At 47.7% G+C, this 14,623-nt stretch overlaps 1 protein-coding gene across 2 annotated transcripts in view; it reads right to left on the bottom strand.

Annotated features, from left to right (window-relative positions):
- CMBL (carboxymethylenebutenolidase homolog) overlaps positions 1-12,878 on the bottom strand; it is a 30,716-nt gene extending 17,838 nt beyond the window's left edge. The window contains exon 1 of one of the 2 annotated variants that reach the window (XM_003899499.4): positions 12,643-12,878. The gene's annotated coding sequence lies outside the window, so the exon portion shown is untranslated. Of the gene's footprint in view, positions 1-12,168; positions 12,593-12,642 lie in introns of those variants that run through there. The other variant, XM_017959445.2, reaches the window with a different exon arrangement.
- Positions 12,879-14,623: the final 1,745 nt, after the last annotated feature.

Below are 14,623 nucleotides of genomic sequence, written 5' to 3' on the forward strand. Positions count from 1 at the left end.
GCCACTGGAGAATTTTGGGGAAGTGAGTGGCTTTATTTGAGTTGATTAAAAGTATCATTGGCCTGACACGGTGGCTCAAGCCTGTAATCTCAATACTTTTGGAGGCTGAGGTGGGAGGATTGTTTGAGACCAGCCTGAACAACATAGCAAGACCCCATGTCTGCCAAAAAAAATCAAAAGTTAACTGGGCATGGTGACACATGCCTGTATTCCCAGCTACACGGGAGGCTGAGGTAGGGGGATCCCTTGAGCCTGGGAGGTCAAGGCTGCAGTGAGTCACGATTATGTCATGGCACTCCAGCCTAGATGACACAGAGAGATCCTGTCTCAAAAAAAAAAAAAAAAAAAAAAAGTATCATTGAAGATGCTGTTTTAAGAAGAGATCATCAAGTAGCAAAGGAAGAAAAGAAAGTCCAGTTGGATAGCTCCAGCAACAATCCAGCCAAGAGATGAAGCAGCTCACACCAGGATGGTGATGGTGAGAGGGAGGGAATGGTCAAGTGTGGGCAGATTTTACAGGCAGAGCCACTCAGTTCTGCGGACAGATTGTTTGTGTGGGGACATCAGACAAAAGGAGGAGTCAGTGATGATTACAAGGGTTCCTGCCTAAGCAACCGGAGGGTGGAGTGTGTTTAAATGAGAAGGGATGCGGGAAGAGCTGGTTTGAGGAGATAAGGACTTCAGTTTGGGGCATATTAAGGCTCAGGTATCTATTACACATCCCAGAGAAAAGCTGGGTGACACGATAGAGGTTCAAGGGCCAGGGGCCCAAGCTGAAATGACAACTTTGAGAGTGATGTGAGTATACGGCTGACCCTCATTATTTGCAGATTCTGTATTCATGAACTCATCTACTTGCTGATTGTTTTTTGTTTTTTGTTTTTTTTTTTGAGACAGAGCCTCACTCTGGTTGCCCAGGCTGGAGTGTAGTGGCGTGATCTCGGCTCATTGCAACCTCCACCTTCTGGGTTCAAGTGATTCTCCTGTGTCAAGTGATTCTCCTCCCTAGTTGCTGGGAAAACAGGCGCCCGCCACCATGCCTGGCTAATTTTTGTTTGTTTGTTTGTTTGTTTTTGAGACAGAATCTGGCTCTGTCGCCCAGGCTGGAGTGCAGTGGCGTGATCTCGGCTCACTGCAACCTCCACCTTCTGGGTTCAAGTGATTCTCCTGCGTCAGCCTCCCTAGTTGCTAGGAAAACAGGCGCCTGCCACCATGCCTGGCTAATTTTTGTATTTTTTTTTCTTTTTTTGAGACGGAGTCTGGCTCTGTCGCCCAGGCTGGAGTGCAGTGGCGCAATCTTGGCTCACTGCAAGCTCTGCCTCCCAGGTTCACGCCATTCACCTGCCTCAGCCTCCAGAGTAGCTGGGACTACAGGCGCCCGCCACCATGCCCGGCTAGTTTTTTGTATTTTTAGTAGAGATGGGGTTTCACCATGTTAGCCAGGATGGTCTCGATCTCCTGACCTCGTGATCCACCCACCTCAGCCTCCCAAAGTGCTGAGATAACAGGCGTGAGCCACCGCGCCCAGCCAATTTTTGTATTTTTAATGGAGGCGGGGTTTCACCATGTTGGCCAGGCTGGTCTCAAACTCCTGACCTCGGATGATCCTGCCCACCTCAGCCTCCCAAAGTGCTGGGATTACAGATGTGAGCCACTGTGCCCGGCCATACCTCTGAGTGTATTTTGTAACCCCTCCATCATTCATGGACATTCAAAAAATGTGAACTGTCGATGTCCACATTCCCAGCTGAGGACACACAGGGTGCAATAGACTGAATGTGTCCCCAAAAAGTCAGATGTTGAAACCCTGATTCCAATGGAATGATATTTGGAGGTGGGGTCTTTGAGAGGCAAGTAGTTCACAAGTGCAGAGTCCTCAAGAATGGGTTGAAGGCCTCAGAGGAGCCCAGGGGGCTGGCTTGCCTTCTTTCTGCTGGGTGAGAATACAGCCAGAAGATGACCATCTGCAAACCAGAAACAGGCGCTCAGCAGACACTGGATCTGCCAGCGCCTCGATCTTGGACTTCCCAGCCTCCAGAACTGTGAGAAATGTTTGTTGTTGAAGCCACGTTTCTTAGAGCAGTCCAAGTGCCCACAACACTTTGCTTCTCATTTCAGCTCTCACAGTATAAACAAGTGTCCTTTGCATGGTCTTAGTGCACATTTTTGTGCTTTTTGAGGGGTTGATTTTGCCGTTTAAAAGGGCCCCGCACTTAGGGCTCACATGCTGTCTAGTGTTGCTAAGCACGGGAAGGCTGTGATGTGCCTTATGGGGAAAATGCGTGTATTGGAGAAGCGTTTTTTCAGGCACGAGTTACAGACCTGTTGGCCATGAGCTCCCTGTCAATGAGTCAACAATATATATTAGAATGGTGTCTTCCCCAAAAACACACATAAAACCAGGCTGATGTGTGGGTCAACTGAGGAAACTGCTGTGACCAGGCCACAGTTTTACAGAAAGCTAACCTGTATTTTCCCCAGGAGCAATGGTTTAGGATTTGCTAACTCAGTGTCTGTAGTGACTTTACTACTACAAATACCAAGAATGACTGTATGTAGGTTTGGTTTGTTTGTCTGTTTGAGATACAGTCTCACTCTGTCCCCTAAGCTGGAGTGCGGTGGCACAATCTCGGCTCACAACAACCTCCACCTACCGGGTTCAAGCAATTCTCCTGCCTCAGCCTCCCGAGTAGCTGGTACTACAGGCAAGCACCACCATACCTGGCTAATTTTTGTCTTTTTGGTCGAGATGGGGTTTCGCCATGTTGGCCAGGCTACTCTCAAACTCCTGACCTCAGGTGATCCACTGCTCCGGGCCTGTAGGTGATATTTAAACTTTAAGAATGAATGACATCCTTCAGGGAATACTGGTGGATGAATAAAAGAGAAATCGAGAAGACTGAGCCCTGGGGTCCTTCAACACAAACATTCAGGCAGATCAGAAGGAACCAGCAAGTGAGGACTGAGCCTGAGAAGGAACAGCCAGTGATGGGGGAGGAAGACCCCAAGTGTGGTGTCCTGGACCCAAGTGAAGAACGGGTATCGAGGAGAGAGCAACGAATGGTGAGAGTTGCCTTTGGCAAAGTGAAGGTCATTGGTGACCTCCACAAGGACAGGCTTGGACGAAAGCATGGGTGACAGCATAATCATAGTGGGCTTAAAAGAGACTGAGAGGAGACTGGGCACGGTGGCTCATGCCTGTAATCCCAGCACTTTAAGAGGCCAAGGTGAGCGGGCTGCTTGAGGCCTGGAGTTCAAAACCAGCCTGGCCAACACAGTAAAACCCCGTTTCTACTAAAAATACAAAAATTAGCCAGGCGTGGTGGCACATGCCTATAATCCCAGCTACTTGGGAGGCTGAGGCAGGAGAACTGCTTGAACCCGGGAGGCAGAAGTTGCAGTGAGCTGAGATCACACCATTGCACTCCAGCCTGGGCAACAGAGCGAGACTCCATCTCAAAAAAAAAAAAAAGAGAGAGAGAGAGAGAATGAGAGAGGAGAGAACTAAAGACAGTGAACATAGAAAACTCTTAGAAGACTTCCGACAAAAAAAAGGAGCAAAGAGGCCAGCCGTGGTGGCTCACGCCTATAATCCCAGCACTTTGGGAGACAGAGGCAAGTGGATCACTTCAAGTCAGGAGTTCAAGACCAGCCTGACCAGCATGGGGAAAACCCGTCTCTACTAAAAATACAAAAATTAGCCAGGCGCGATGGCAGATGCCTGTAATCCCAGCTACTTGGGAGGCTGAGGCAGAAGAATCGCTTGAACCCAGGAGGCAGAGGTTGCAGTGAGCTGAGATCGCACCATTGCACTCCAGCCTGGGCAACAAGATCTAAACTCCGTCTCAAAAAAAAAAAAAAAAAAAAAAAGACCAAAGAGACTGTGCAAAAGACAGAAGGAAGATACAGTGATGAGCCTTTTTTTTTTTTAAGTGGAAGAAATCTCAGCCTATTTGTATGTGGATGAGAATGATACCACAGAGAGGAAAACAAACAAATCACAACCAGTGACCCAGGGTGAGAGGAAACTGGAGAGCAGGAAGGGAGGTTCTGGTGCATAGCGGAGGAGCTGCCTTCTTTGGCAGTGTGGACAGTCCTCACGCGCCCAAGCCAGGCTGAGGACGTGGACACAGACACAGGTGGTGGTGGGTGTGGGGCGGGAGAGTGTGAATGCTCCCTGTTGGCATCTGTTTGCTCACAGAACTGAGAAGCAGAGTCAGCAGCTCAGGGTGAGAGGCAGGAGGAGGGCTGGGGAGAGGATAAGCAGGAAAACGGGGGACCAGGGAGAAGTACTGTGGTCGGGGAAACGTATGGCTGTTTCCTCCAGCCAGGTCCAGCAGCGGGAACATGCGCAGAGCAGGCACAGAGCAGGCAGAGAGAGGGGGTCAGATACAATGGGGCTCTGTAGTCATGAGAGGGGGCAGCAGGGACCTGTCGGGGCAGGAGGCACTGGCCATCAATGGGGCAAGGCTGCAGCACTGAGCTACCCAGGTGAGAAAACAAACCACCACGGATCCCCACCTACCCCAGTGTGCGAGCATATCAGATGGCTAGAAATCTAAGTAGGAAAGGCAAACTTCAGCGATCAGAGGGAAATACTGAATACTTTCTTCTTGTACTTTGGAGTAATGAAGAATTTCTTAAATTTGACCCAAAAAGAAAAAAAAAAACCCATAAAGGATTAGAAATCCCATTTCATGGCTGGGCGCGGTGGCTCACGCCTGTAATCTCAGAACTTTGGGAGGCTGAGGCGGGTGGATCATGAGGTCAGGAGATCCAGACCATCCTGGCTAACACGGTGAAACCCCGTCTCTACTAACAATAGAAAAATTAGCGGGGCGTGGTGGCGGGCGCCTGTAGTCCCAGCTTCTCGGGAGGCTGAGGCAGGAGAATGGCATGAACCTGGGAGACGGAGCTTGCAGTGAGCCGAGATCACGCCACTGCACTCCAGCCTGGGTGACAGAGCAAGACTCTGTCTCAAAAAAAAAAAAAAAAGAAGAAGAAATCCCATTTCATGGTAACCAATTTTTTTTGTTTTTTTTTAAGGGAAGACAACTGAAGAAAACTGAATACTAAGTGGATATTTGATGATATTGCAAATTATTGTGAATTTAGGCAAGGAAAGATGATGGCATTGCAACCATGTGTTTCTGAGTCCTTGTCTTTCACAGATGCATCACCATATCATGATATACACACAGATGACATGACCAGAGGTCTGGGATTTACTTCAGAATAGCCCCCTTTTGGGCTGAACACGGTGGCTTACACCTGTAATCCCAGCACTTTGGGAGGCCAAGGCTGGTGGATCACCTGAGGTCAGGAGTTCGAGACCAGCCTGGTCAACATGGTGAAACCCCGTTTCTACTAAAAATACAAAAATTAGCCAGGCATGGTGGTGAGCGCCTATAATCCCAGCTCCTCGGGAGGCTGAGGCATGAGAATCGCTTGAATCCAGGAGGCAAAGGTTGCAGTGAGACGAAATCGCGCCACTGCACTCCAGCCTGGGCGAAAGAGCAAGACTCCATTTCAAAAAACAAACAAATAAAAACCCAAAATAGCTCCGTGTGGGGTAGGGTGGACAAGGTGTCCATGTGCTGATGGTGGTGCAGCTGGAGTGTCTTCTGTACTAATCTCTCTACTTTTATATATGCCTGAGATTTTCCATGACTAAAAGCTTTTAAAATTGCATTAATAAGATAGCAACTAAGATGAAAGATTAATAAGATAATGATTAACATTAATATTAAGATAAAAGTATCCATAAACAAAGTGAGAAAACAAGATAGACTAGGAGAAGGTATTATTATAGGAACAGAGGACTTCGTGTCTAGATAAAATATATAAAGAATTATTGCCGGGCGCGGTGGCTCAAGCCTGTAATCCCAGCACTTTGGGAGGCCGAGACAGGCGGATCACGAGGTCAGAAGATCGAGACCATCCTGGCTAACACAGTGAAACCCCGTCTCTACTAAAAAATACAAAAAAACTAGCCGGGCAAGGTGACGGGCGCCCGTAGTCCCAGCTACTCGGGAGGCTGAGGCAGGAGAATGGCGTGAACCCGGGAGGCGGAGCTTGCAGTGAGCGGAGATCTGGCCACTGCACTCCAGCCTGGGCGACAGAGCGAGACTCCATCTCAAAAAAAAAAAGAATTCTTATAAGTCACCAAGAAAAAGACAACGCAATAGAAAAATTCATACGAACGGGCAATTTACAAAAAAGTATACCTGAATGGCCCATAAACATATGAAGAGATATTCAACTTCACTGTACTTACGGAAATTACAATAAAAACAAGAATGAAGTACTGTTTTCCATCTTGCAGATTGCGAAAGTCTGTTAACACACAGAGATGATGGTACACTTGTAGGGAAATGGGAGGGCACGTGAAATGATTCAAACCCTGGAAGCTGTCTGGCAAGGTCTAGCAAAGTTAAAGAAGCAGATGCCCCGCACACCAGATATCCCACCACTAGATGTTTCCCTAGAGAAATTCATGTCACATGTGGTGGGACACGCTGGCTCATGCCTGTAATCCCAGCACTTTGGGAGGCCAAGGCAGAGGGACCACTTGAGCCCAAGAGTTTGAGAGCATCCTGGGCAACATGGTAAAATCCCATCTCTACAAAAAAAAAAAAAAGGAAAAATTAGCCAGGCATGGTGGTGTGCACCTGTGGTTCCAGCTACTCAGGAGGCTGAGGTGGGAGGATTGCTTGAGCCCAGGAGGTCAAGATTGCACCACTACACTCCATCCTTGGTGTTAAGAGTGAGACCCTATCTCAAAAAAAAAAAAAAGAGAGAGAGAGAGAGAGAAAAAATTTGCACGTGCCCACACAGGCACGTGCAGTGATTATGGAAAAATGTTCTTGGCACCACTAATATGATGACAACACCTGGAACCAATCTAATTGACCACCAACAGGAGAGTGAATAAACTGTAATTTATTGATTGATGTGGGTTGAATTGTGTTCCCCCAAAATACATGTTTAAGTCCTATCCCCTACTCCCTTTGCATGTGACCTTAACTAGACACAGGGTCCTTGCAGATGTCCTGTAGTTAAGATGAGGTCATATTGGAGTACAGTAGACCATAAATCCAATGACTGGTGTCCATCTAAGAAGGCGATGATGTGGACAAAGACACAACGGACACACAGAAGAGAAAGCCGCATGAAGATGGAGGTGGAGACGGGAAGGATGCACCTGCAAGCCAAGGATTGCTGGCCCCCACCAGATGTTGGAATAGGCAAGGAAAGGTTCTCCTCTACAGGTTTCAGAAAGAGCAGAGCCCTGCTGGACACTTTCAATTTGGACTCCTGGCCTCTAGAACTATGAGGTACTTTGTTGCTTTAAGTCACCCAGTATCTGGTAATGTTATGGCAGCCCTAGAAAACAAATACATTCATAAAAAGAATATTACACAACAGTTTAATGAACAGGCTGCACCTGTAATTTATCAATACAATAAATCTCCAGGCCCACATGGTGGCTCATGTCTGTGATCCCAGCACTTTGGGAGGTCGAGGCATGGTCATAGCCAGAGGCCAGGAGTATGAGACCAACCTGAGCAACATAGGGAGACCCCATCTCTACAAAAAAATTTTTTTAATTAGCCGGGCGTGGTGGCGTGCACCCGTAGTCCCAGCTACTCAGAAGACTGAGAGGAGGATCACTTGAACCCAGGAATTCAAGGCTGCAGTAAGCTATGATCATGCCACTACACTCCAGTCTGGGCAACACAGAGAGACCTTGTCTCTAAAAATAAAAATACAAAACTTAAAAAAATCTCAAAAACATAATACGTAAAAAGACATAGCATTTTGATACTAAACAACAGCCAAAAAACATACATTTTGATGCTAAATAAAAAACAACCAAAAAATATACATTTTACTAATGAACATACTGTAGGAAAAGTATCACGCATAGGAATGAATTATCACCGTTAGGACAATGGTTACTGGGATGAGAGGGGAGAAAAAAATGGAGATTGTGGGCTTTATTATATTTTCTTTCCTTAAAAAGTTTTGATTTGAAGTATATAGGGCAAAATGGTACTATCTTTTAAATATGGGTGATGTGAAAGGGTGGCTGTTATATAATTTCCTTCACATTACTGAATATTCTTAGTGTTTCATAATTAGAAATAAAGTAATTAGATTTTGAGAAGAAAGAAATTAATAACTAGTTATCCAGTCAAGGACAACTGGACTCTAGTTTTATTGGTTTGGTTTTCATAAGCTACATTATAGAACTATAATTAGTAAGACAAATAATTCAACATTGTTATTTGACACCGTTTCAGAAAAACTCTCAAGCCATGTTTCCCTCTGCTCTCACAATACAACGATCATCAACACGATGACCAAATGTAAGGGGGTGGGGCAGGGGGTGGTGAGGGCTCAGATCCCAAGACTGCCCCACCCCTCAGACACAAGCAGCAAGTCCAGGCCTGTAGAGTTTTCTTTTTTCTTTTTCTTTTTGCTGGAGGGCAGTGCACGATCTCTGCTCACTGCAAACTCCGCCTCCCGGGTTCAAGCGATTCTCCTGCCTCAGCCTCCCAAGTAGCTGCGACTACAGGCGCCTGCCACCACACCCGGCTAATTTTTATACTTTTAGTAGAGACAGGGTTTCACTATGTTGGCCAGGCTGGTCTGGGCTGACTTCTTATCTGAGCTGTTTGTTCTATGAGGATCCAGGGATCACAGAAAATCCTGGCCATTCCAGGAAGCCTCTAATCTGAATGTTTTTACTTTATTTTCAGTTGACATCCATTTTGCAAAAGGAATGCTTACAGGCAGGTGAGCAGCCCTCCACACTGATCCTGCAAGGTTATTCTCCTGCAGGAGAGGCCCGTGTGTGGTGCCTGTCGAAGGCTGGACTCCTGCCCAGACCCTCCACAAGGGCACAGCAGCCAGGCCACGCCTTGTGCCAAAGGCCAAGTTTACAATGGGCAGGGCGAACAGTTTCTACCCTGGCAAGTCTCAGGGAACATACCCTTGACCCTCAACTAACTGTACTATATTTTCTGTATATACCTTTCAGGATTTTAGCTTCCTCCCGCAGATGCACTGTAAACCAAAAATAAAATTCCAAGCCTCCCAACTAACTGAATGGACCTCTCCTCTTGGCCAAGGGGATTCTAAAGAAACCCATAAAACTAATTTAGGCCATGACAGGAAGGAGGGGCTGGGCTCAGTGGCTCATGCCTGTAATTCCAGCACACTGGAAGGCCGATCTCTACAAAACCCCATCTCTACCCAAAAAAAAAAAAAAATTAGAAAATTAGCCAGGCTTGGTGGCACACACCTGTGGTCCCAGCCTTTTAGGAGGTTGAGCTAGGAGGATCACTTGGGCCCAGGAGGTCAAGACTGCAGTGAGTCAATGATCATGCCACTGCTCTCCAGCCTGGGGGACACAATGAAACCCTGTTCCAAAAATATTAACTAATTATTTTAAAAATTTGTAGCCCCTCCTATAGCTTATTGAATCTGTGTATTTGGCCACACCGTTCAGCACAGATCCGTGTACTATTCTTCCCACACTGGAAGGTCTGTTTCCAGCTTCTGGCCAGAGACTACCCTTCCCAGCCTGTCAGAATGGCCGCCTTGCAGGCTGCAACACTTTATGAGAAATAAAGCTCTCTTTTGCCAAATTTATGAAACTCCCCATTCTTTAGTTGACAAAAGAAACGTTGAGATGAATTGCAAACGAAGACAAGTGCAGTGGCTCACACCTGTAATCCCAGTACTTTGGGAGGCTGAGGCAAGAGGATTGCTTGAGACTGCGAGTTAGAGACCAGCCTAGGCAACATGTCTCTCTTTTTTTTTTTTTTTTTTTAACTTTTCTCCACAGGAGGGGAAAGAGTCCATTACTTCCGCATGGAGACAAGACAGAATTTACAAATCTATCAGATCTGCCACTTATCCCTAAAAATGGCTCCAGTACAATGAACGAAGCTGGAATTAGACAGCTTCATGCAGAGGGTGTGCTATAGACATGGGTACTTTTCCACTGAGGCACAAAATTTATTTTACATATGATGAGGTGCTTTATTGTGAGTAAGAAGGTTTCCTTTTCCTCCTGTGCTGGGGCAGGACTGTGTTGTCTGAGATGCATGACAGAGTCCTCGTTACACATGTGTCAATAAAGGCTTTTCTGCATCATGGCAGATGTGTTTGGGGCCATCTTCTGGTCATCCCCAGGTCACAGGTCAGTTCTGTGGTCTCCACTGGTGAGGTCTCTGGAAATCAGGACGCTCTTCCTAGCTCTGGGGAGTGCCCTGCAGGACACCCTGGGGGCCATGCTCTTTGGCAATATCCACCCTGGCCACCAGCACGAATGCACGATTCCCCATACACATTGCTGCAAGGTGCTGCATATGTGTGAATGACTTCTATGTGATGGTACACACAGGAGAGGAGCATATGAAATTGGAATTTGCAGATCAAATACTCAACAGTGATCCCCATGGGTTTTCATGAGTAATTTTCCAGAAGGACTTGCTTGTGTGAGGCAAAGCTGGAAGGGCCACAAGAGTCACTCTGTAGGGGTGAAGGAGACTCACTCTGCCTCACACAAGCACGTGCCTTTTACACATTAAAACCCATGGGGATCACTGGTGTTTTTTTGTTTTGTTTTGTTTGAGACGGAGTCTCGCTCTGTTGCCCAGGCTGGAGTGCAATGGTGCAATCTCTGCTCACTGCAACCTCTGCCCCACTGATTTAAGCAATTTTCCTGCCACAGCCTCCTGAGTAGCTGGGATTACAGGCACATGCCACCACGCCTGGCTAATTTTTGTATTTTAGTAGGGACGGGGATTCAGCATGTTGGCCAGGCTGGTCTCAGACTCCTGACCTCAGGATTCATCTGCCTCGGCCTCCCATAGCGCTAGGACTACAGGTGTGAGCCACCGCACCTGGCCTTACAGTTGAGTATTTGATCTGCAAATTCCAAGGGTATGCTCTCCTGCGCGTACCTTCACGAGGCATTCCTTTACTCCATATACATTTCCACTTCTTGACTTCTTTTTTGAACCAGTTACAACATCTGCCTATTTCTCTCTTTAATGAATAAAATAAAATATTTACCACTTTTATATCTGTATAAAAGTCATGATTTCACCTTTGGCTGAAAATTATCTTTTAACAATGTAACCAAACATTCCCTCACACTGGCAGTCAGAGAGATGAGAGACAGGTGGTTAAGTATGGTGGGGGTGTAGTTTTCCTGATTTCATGTCCTAAGGATTCAAATAACTCACAAGTCAGACTTCCAGGCACAACACAGTTCTCCAACAGAAATAGAGAAAACAGATCTTGACAAGCAAAGCGGACTGGTGCAGTTGGGATTATAACAAGCAGGGAAGTCTAGGAATACATCTCCAGCCTCCTGGGAGAGCCGGAGCCTCGAGGGGGCGGAGAGGAGGAGGAGGGAGGCCTGGGGGAAGAGAGGTCTGCAAAGTCGGGAAAGGGAAGGCCAGGAGGGAGCGAGGTGCAGTGGGGAGGAGAGGAGAGAAGGGAGGAATACATTTCTGGAAGCTTTAGAAATTGAGAAATCGAAACCACGTGGAAGTGAATCCAGGGCTCAGGGTTACAGAGGACCCCAAGACAACACAGGAAGGTGGGGTCTAATGTGAAGGGCAGGTTTCTCCTTTACTGGTTAAACACTGTAGGAACATGGCAAGTGATTTTCAATCTTGCAGCAGGGAAGGCAGGGCCAGTACTTATCCTTAGATGATTATATAAACATCAAACTTCTCCAAATATTTATTTTTCAGCAGTCATCCTTGTATTTTCCAAGTGTGTATGGTTGAGAGAGCAGGAATTAGGAAGCTACCTGGATGAGCACACATTGGCCCTCTTGGACATGCTAACGACGCCCCTGCAGTCTGCTTTTTCTCTGGTGTTCCCAGGCCTGGATAGGATTCCCCGGATAGCGACGAGGCTCATTACTAACCACTTTATTTTAAATGGGCTTTGAAAACAACAGGTGGCATCTTCCATCAGCAAGTGGACATAAATCTCACTGCCCAGTGTTTCCAAAGCCTGCCCGACCCACATGGCTGTGGGGTGTAAACTGTCCAGTCGTTCTTGGCAACACCTACCCAGCATTTAGGATGTCCCACTCTTAGACCCATAGACCCAGCACCTCTCTTCTTAATACTCCCTAAGGAAAAGCTGTCGAATGTGGATACTGATTTCGATGCAAATATGCTCAGTTTTTTTTTTTTCACAGTTTCATATTAGTAAAAACGCTAGAACCAGAATGTCTCACTGCAGGAAGAGAGTTACAAGGAGTATTTAACGGCATGGAGGAAAGGTTCCTCCGTGCTAAACGGCCAAAACGAACGCAAGTTTGCATACGGTGTGATTTCCACTACGTCCTTAAAATGCATGGCGAAACACCTACGGGAAAATACCAAAATGTAAACAGCGGCTGCTTCGGACGCGTGGGATCGTGGGGGCTGCTGTTCTGCAAGGACAACGTATCACTTTTATGAAAGTCAGCTTCTGAAAACGGATTATGGGAAGTTCCTTACCCGTGCACGCGGCAAAGACCTTCTTTGCCACAGTTAGAACACACGCGCGAGTTCAAAGGAGCGGGGCCCGGGCTTATGTGCCCCGGGGACGCGCACGTACCTTGTCTCGCGGCCTAAGACTGCGCTGCACCGCGCGGAGGCCGAACTCAGAGGAGCGGGCGCGGCGCCGGGCGGGGACGCGAGAGGGACGTGGACGCGGCGACCGAGGACGCGGGGATCCCTGCGGGACCAGTGGCTCCACCCGGAGTCGTAGCCTCCTGGGAGAGCCAGAGCCCGGAGGGGGCGGAGAGGAGGAGGAGGGAGGCCTGGGGGAAGAGAGGTCTGCAAAGTCGGAAAAGGGAAAGAAGGCCAGGAGGGAGGGAGGCGCAGAGGGGAGGAGAGGAGAGAGGGGAGGGAGGAAAGTAAGGGGAGGGGAAGAAGTGGGGTGATTGGAGGCTGGGGGAGGGAGAAAGAGGGAGGGAGAGATGGGAGAGGCTCCAAGGTAAAGAAATGTGCAGGGAGAGGGCGTGGGAGGAGGGGAACCACAGAGCGCAAGGGAAAAGAGAATCAGGAAGCCTTGAGGGAGGAGGCAGGGAGGCCAGGAGAAGGAAGACAGCCAGCCTTCTGTGAGATTTCCGTGCATGCCTGGCTTCTAACACAAGTAACTTCCGTTGTAAATAAAAATTAAGCTATTTTTTGTTTATTTTATTATTTTATTTTACAGATAGGGTCTTATTCTGTCACCCAGGCTGGAGTGCAGTGACACAATCATAGATCACTGGAGCTTCGAACTCCTGGCTTCAAGTGATCCTCCCCTCTCAGCCTCCTAAAGTGCTGGGATTACACGTGTGAGCCACCATGTCCAGCCACATTTCTTTTTTTTTTTTTTTGAGGTGGAGTCTAACTCTGTTGCCGAGGCTGTAGTCACTCAGGCTGGAGTGCAGTGGCACGATCTCAACCTCAACCTCACTGCAACCTCCACCTCCTGGATTCAAGTGATTCTCCTGCCTCAGCCTCCCCAGTAGCTGGGATTATAGGCATGCACCACCACGCCCAGCTAATTTTGTGTTTTCAGTGGAGATGGAGTTTTACCGTGTTGGCCAGGCTGGTCTCGAACTCCTGACCTCAAGTGTTCCACCTGCTTTGGCCTCCCAGAGTGCTGAGATTACAGGCGTGAGCCACTGTGCCTGGCCCTAGCCCCAAATGAAGCCTTTAAAAAAAAAAAAAAATTGAGTACACGTTTCATACTTGCCTCCTCCTTCGTATTTTCTCTGGTCATCTGACCAAGGTTATGATAACAGCTTCAACTTGGCTGCAGAAGCACACCCCTGTGGCTCACCCAAACTGGAAACGCACAGGAAAAGGGAATTCTAGGAATATAGCTCAGAATTGAGACACGATTCTGGACAAACAGGCACATTACCAAACCATTGCACCATGGTGGCCGCACTTCCTGCCCTCCCCACTGCAAAGGTTTTGTTATGGACAGAATGTTTGCGTCCCCTCCGAAATTTGTATGTTGAAATCCTAACCCCCAGTATGGTGGTATTTGAAGGCGGGGCCTTTGGGAGACGCTTAGGTCATGAGGGTGGAGCCCCCAAGAATGAGATTTGTGCCATTACAAAAAGAGGCAAGGGAGCTTGCTTCCTCATCTGTATGTCAGGAAGAGGACACTCACCAAGAACCCAATCCTGTTGGCCCATCCCAGACTTCCACCTTCCAGAACTGTAAGAAATAAATGTTGTTTCAGCTACCCAAGTCTATCTATGGTGTTTTTGTTGTTGTTGTTGTTTTTGAGACAGGGTCTCGCTCTGTCACCCAGGCTGGAGTGCAGTGGCGCCATCTCGGTTTACTGCAACCTCTGCCTCTTGGGTTCAAACAATTCTCCTGCCTCAGCCTCCCAAGTAGCTGGGATTACAGGTGTGTACCACCATGCCCACCTACTTTTTGTATTTTTAGTAGAGACAGGGTTTCACCATGTTGGTCAGGCTGGTCTCAAATTCCTGACCTCAGGTGATCTACTGGCCTCAGCCTCCCAAAGTGCTGGGATTACAGATGTGAGCCACCTTGCCCAGCCTGGTGTTTTTGTTATAGCGGCCCAA

Source organism: Papio anubis, chromosome 5 (genome assembly GCF_008728515.1).
Source record: "Papio anubis isolate 15944 chromosome 5, Panubis1.0, whole genome shotgun sequence".
Lineage (NCBI taxonomy): Eukaryota > Metazoa > Chordata > Mammalia > Primates > Cercopithecidae > Papio > Papio anubis.